This window comes from Eptatretus burgeri, chromosome 13 (assembly GCF_056783735.1).
Source record: "Eptatretus burgeri isolate ZD-2024b chromosome 13, Ebu_testis_v1, whole genome shotgun sequence".
Taxonomy (NCBI): domain Eukaryota; kingdom Metazoa; phylum Chordata; class Myxini; order Myxiniformes; family Myxinidae; genus Eptatretus; species Eptatretus burgeri.
In genome coordinates this window covers 64,575,436-64,581,435 of record NC_140973.1, presented here as the reverse complement: position 1 = coordinate 64,581,435, position 6,000 = coordinate 64,575,436, and the positions used below count along the sequence as shown (strand labels likewise).

Genomic DNA, 6,000 nt, shown 5'->3' with positions numbered 1-6,000 from the left:
GGGGGGGAATGTGTCCCAAAAAGGTGGTCGTTTCCACAAGATCACCATTTCCTTACAAACCAGTAAAGAAGTTGTAAGTAATGCGGCAAATTTGCAATGCTCAGGCACACCTGCTAGCAGTTTCATCCTGACCTCAGCCACCTTAATGTCAATATGGCACTCATTAAAGTGATTTTTTGCTTCAAAAGATTATGGTTATATTTGGTGCATGTAACTGCAAGTGCAATGTTTAGAGAGTTGAGGACCGCTTACCACCACCCCCACCCCATCCCCTTCCTCCACCCCCCCCTTTCCACCACAAGCAATGTGGTGCTTTTTGGGTGTGGCACAAAGGCCCCCCACCCCCAAGAGAGTGCCCCAATCCATCATGCCTCTTATAAACTGCACAACGATTTGGGAGCTCCATCACGTAAACATGTTGTTTTTGACATGGGCTGGGCCCAAGATCATCCTCATAGATTGAAAACTGAACTCGGGGATTGTTATCCAAGTGAAATGGACAAGTGTGTCTGATCAATGCCTGACGGAAAGACTTAAAACTTTTCAATCATGCATCTTCCATTTTGGTGGATACAAACCACTTCACTTCACAGGTTTTATGATCAGCAATCTTGAAACCGTTCATCAAGAAATGTTTCAACGAAGATCCAATCTCACAAGTCGACAAATCAGTTTTTCAACACAGTTTTCTCTTGAACACAAATGATCAGATAATGAGAACACGTTATAGCCAATCCTGATCGTGCGGTTCAAGATAATTTTTTGAAAAGAAAGAAAAGAAAACATCCTTCAATGCTCGTCTGCCTGTATAGCACAGTCTCCTTTGGTTAGTCTCCTTAGTTAGTTAGTATAGCACAGTCTCCTCCAAAGGGCGGAGGAGCTCCTTGTGAGCCAACGGCGATCCATATCTAGTGCCCAACTGTGTCTGCGGACGTCCTCCTGCAGTTGGGTTACTTTTTTTATTAGGAGGTTGGTGGCAGGATTTGCACTCTGCCACCGTAAAACCCTTCATTCCGCAAAACACAAAAACGCAAAAAAATCTGAAAACCAACTCCGTGGGAGTACCTCCTGTGCAGCTTCCCTTCGCAGGGCAGCTCACCGGATGACGGGATTGGGGCAAAGCCTTCAGGACCCTCAATCTTTGATGATAGGAGGGCAACCACGGGGTAACATCCCTGGGTCAGATTGCGGGAGAGTGTGTCGGAGTGGTGCTGAGGTGTCGTCGACCAGACGGCGGTCTCCTTGGGTTAACCTGAGGCAGTCCCTTCGGGTGGGTACCTGGAATGTCCTATCCATAAGAGAGGATGATCACCTGTCTCTGTTATCATCTGAGCTCAAGCAGTTGGACATCAGGATTGCAGCACTCTCTGAGGTTCGGAGACCGGATTGCGGCGAGATAATGGTGGGTGGTTACACCTACTATTGGTCTGGTCGCTCTGATGGTTACCATACCCAAGGAGTTGCTGTAGCTGTGTCCAATAAGCTGACCCCAATGATAATTGAGGTAACACCGGTCAACGAGCGTATTATGAGATTAAGGATTCGTCACTCCTGAGGTGTCATTTCCCTGGTCTCTGTTTATGCTCCGACTGAGGCGAGTGTTCTCACCGTGAAGGATGCATTCTACCCCACGCTTGAGTCTGTGGTTGGTCAGTGCCCCAGACGAGATACACTTCTAGTCTTGGGGGATTTTAATGCATCAACTGGAACTGATAGGGATGGTCATGAGGTGTATGTTGGTCCCCATGGGTCAGGAACTATGAACCAGAATAGCACTAAGTTCCTTGACTTTGCAAGAAGTCATGGACTTAGGGTGGCTGGTTCATGGTTTCAGCGCCCACAAGCTCATCGCTGGACTTGGTATTCCAACGTTGGCGGTGTGGCAAAGGAGATTGACCATGTCCTCGTTGACGGTCGTTGGAGGATGATCCAGAACTGCAGGGTCGACCGGAGTGCTCAGTTCCTCAATAATGACCACAGGCTTGTTGTAGCAACTCTAAAGCTGCACCTTAAATCCTGGAGAATGGTACCATCCCAGGCTAGGTTGGATGTTGGCAAGCTCAGGGATGAGAGAGTAGCTGAGGAGTTTGCGAACAGGCTGAGTGGACACTTGGGGGGGGGGGGTCTGGGTGCTTTGGGGGGTCCTGAAGAGTTGTGGAGTGCCTTCAAGACCACCGTCCTTGATGTTGCTGGTGGATGTCTTGGAACTCACCGCAGAGCAAAGAAGAATTTTGTCTCTCAAGGGACACTGGATATCATTGACCAGAGTCGCAGGGCCAGGCTGAATGGCAGAGTTGAGCTGTTCAGGGAGCTGAGGCGTAAAACTGTACGTGCACTGAGGGTGGACAAGGAGGCCTATGTGCGAGGAATCTGTGAGGGGGTAGAGCATCACCTGTGGACAGGTGATTCTCGTCCTGCTTACAGGGGAATTCGCACATTGCGTTCATCCAAGCCCATCCCTCGGAGCACTGCAGTTAGAGCAGAGAGTGGTAGGCTCTTGACAGAGGAGTCTGAAGTGAAGGCCCGCTGGGCCGGTTACTTTGAGCGGTTATAACAGGCTGATCCCCCAGCTGTCGAGTTGGACGTCAAGGGTGTTACAATCCCTGTTGCTGACCCTCGAATCAACTGTGGTCCACCTTCGCTTGTGGAAACACGGGCTGCGGTGAAACAGTTGAAACGGGGCAAAGCTCCAGGGATCTGTGGCATCCATGCTGAACTTCTCAAGGCTGGTGGAAATGCTGCACTCGTGTCGTTGCATGCAGTTTTGTGCTCTGCCTGGAACACAGGCATCATCCCAACTGACTGGAAGAGGGGTCTTGTTGTCCCTCTCTGGAAAGGGAAGGGTGATCGCCAAGACTGCAACAACTACCGAGGGGTGACGCTGCTCTCAGTGCCGGGCAAGGTCTTTGCTCGGATAATTCTTGATTGGGTTCGCCACCATCTGCTTGAGTACCAGCATCCAGAGCAGTCAGGCTTTACACCAAAGAGGTCAACGATTGACCGTATCCTTGATCTTCGTGTCCTCACCGAATGCAGACGAGAGTTTTGGCAGGGGCTGCTTGCAGCCTATGTTGATCTCTGTAAAGTGTTCGATTCAGTGAATCGAGATGTCCTCTGGAGGATTCTTGGTCTTCGTGGGGTGCCACCAAAACTGATCGATCTGATGTCTGAACTCTACTCTGGTACTGAGAGTGTTGTGAAGTGTGGTGGTACCATCTCTGACTTATTTCCAGTTGTTACTGGAGTTCATCAGGGGTGTGTACTGGCCCCTACACTTTTCAGCACTTGTATGGACTGGATTTTAGGGAGGATGTCGGAGAGATCAAGCTGCGGTGCATCGTTTGGGAATGTCAAGATATCGGACCTTGATTTTGCAGATGATGCAGTCATCTTTGCGGAGACTTTAGATATCCTTTTGGGGGCCCTCGAGGTGCTGAATGAGGAGTCTGAGCCACTGGGATTATGGGTTTCTTGGGTCAAAACTAAGATCCAGGCTTTCGGTGACATCTTGGATGCTGCTGTCCTGTCTGTGTCTGTTTGTGGTGAGGATGTTGAGGTCGTGGAGAGATTCACTTACCTTGGCAGTGATATTCATGTCTCTTCTGGCTGTGAGTCAGAGGTCAATAGACGTCTGGGTCGGGCCTGGGGAGTCATGGATTCACTGGATCATGGGGTGTGGCGCTGCCGGTACCTGTGCGGTCGGACGAAAGTCCGATTCTTCAGGTCCTTGGTACTTCCAATCTTGCTCTATGGATGTGAGACTTGAACTCTGACCAAGGATCTGAGACGGAGACTTAATTCCTTTGGTACCAGGTCTCTTCGGAGAATCCTTGGCTATCGCTGGTCGGATTTTGTGTCCAACGAGCGGGTGCTGAGAGAGACTCGGATGAGATTTGTTACATGCATAGTCCGTGAGCGTCAGTTGCGGTTGTATGGACATGTGGCTCGTTTTCCTGACGCTGATCCTGCTCACCAGATTCTCTCAGCGAGGGAGTCTCATGAGTGGAGGAGGCCAGTGGGCCGACCACGTGCCTCGTGGTTGCAGCAGGTTGACCATCATCTCAAGGAGATGGGGATGGGCCTGGCATCTGCCTGGGGGATGGCCAGACAGAGGCCCCTGGAGTACCGGTGGAAAGTGGACGCAGCGACGCGCTGTTCTGGCACATGCTCCCATACCTGACCCTGACCTGACCTTTGGTTAGTAGGCCAAAAACTCTGTGTCCTTCCACCAGTTGCACATACTTATCATTGATGTATGTAGCACAATGCATGAAAAATCTTTAAAATCAAACATCTAAACTATAAAACCAATTCAACCACATGGGAAACTAATAAAGTAAAACTAATACTGTATATACATGATATGTGATAGCGATTTAAGGAACATGGTCAGGCGGTCAATGCCTGTACCAAATGAAGGCAGCAAAGGGCCTATTAAGGCAACCAAGTCAGAGAGAGCTTCACTAATCAGTACACCATGCCACTGGGGAATCATTCGACGTCTGTTGCTTTATCGTCTGAATGATTATAGATCCTTATGATATTTTTTTTAAGTGACAAAAGGTGCAAGCTAGTTTACAATAGCACCACAACTAGTTACAAGACATGAGTATGGTCAATAAAAGTAACAGGTTATCGATCACTGATGGGTTTGACATCGTGTTTGAGAGACGTCCCAGAAATGTTTGTGGATAACGGGGAGTGGAGGGGAAGAACCCAAAAATAACAATTAAATATGTGTACGCTTGCAATAAATAAGCAAAAATTAAATAAAAACAAGGCAATCGAAATCGAAACCATCGTATTGTTAAAACAGAGCTGGCAGGATAGCCTTGGCCCAAGAGGGAGTGGCAGTGTAGCCTCTGAGCTGTCAAGCCTGCGTTGAAATCCTGACTCAACTATAAACTGTCACCCTGGGGTTTCGCAGGCAGGGCAAGGCATCAATGTGCGTACCATCCAGTAAACTAAGTCAGAGGACCAGTCTGCTAGCACCTTTCATCGGTGGACATTAAAGATCCCATGATGTCTTTCACAAACAGTAAAATAGTTATCGCAGCACCCTAAACATAAATTCCTGCCTTGACTGGCTGCTTTGAAGACAAAGGCAAACCACCCAGCAGGTCCAAACCGCCTGGCACGTCCACCCCACCTGGCATACTCTTGCCCAGGAACAGCTTCAGCTGCGTCGACGGTCTGTCAAGAGGCTGGTACATTTGATTGATGATTGCAAAACAATTTTTATTATTTTTTTATTTTTAGATTGTTTACAACAGTCTTTAACCACTCATCAACAACGTCGGTTGAAATCCACCCCGAATTTGGAGGCAAACCATTGGATATCAACCAATTGGTTGAGGTCTGGCACATCGAGCAGAGAGAGCCAGTAACTCAAGAGGACAGGTTCACCAAAACTAAAATGGAACCAGAGACGCACACATGAGTTGAAGTCTGGTTGAGTTTTACAAAATTGATGCTCACCTGGGACCGAACTTCAATTAAACATAACGACAAGGTGGCAAAGCTTGGCTCACACATAAAACACAGCCAAAAGCAGAACAAGTCATGAACAAACAAAAAGATCCTTCACCCACGTGGAAGTGTTCCTGTACATATCAGACACAAAGTGGGTCTTAGTGCAAGACTAAAATTTATAGACCTGGTTTAAAAGGCCAACATTTCTTTGGCAAAACCAACAGTTTGATAAATAGACAAAAAAAAAAGATCGGATTTCAGCGAGACAGCTCGCAAGCAACATGACATGACATTCGAATGTATCTGCCGAGGGAAATAAAAGAGACCAGAGGGATGGAAACAGGAAACGATTGGGAAAAGCAAGCAAAAGACAAATTTCGAAGATAGACAAGGAAGATGACATTAATCTGACGCTGGCATCAACAACGTTTCTCAGTCGAGAGATTCATATCAGAGGATGGATAGAATCTGATGAAAGTGAGCTGCTTGCACTGAAAATGAAAAAAAGAAAAAGTAGGTGAGAAAAAA

General features: G+C 47.8%; 1 protein-coding gene across 14 annotated transcripts in view; it reads right to left on the bottom strand.

Moving 5' to 3' along the window:
• LOC147014660 (SUMO-specific isopeptidase USPL1-like) overlaps positions 1-6,000 on the bottom strand; it is a 212,004-nt gene that overhangs the window by 145,630 nt on the left and 60,374 nt on the right. The window lies entirely within an intron of this gene.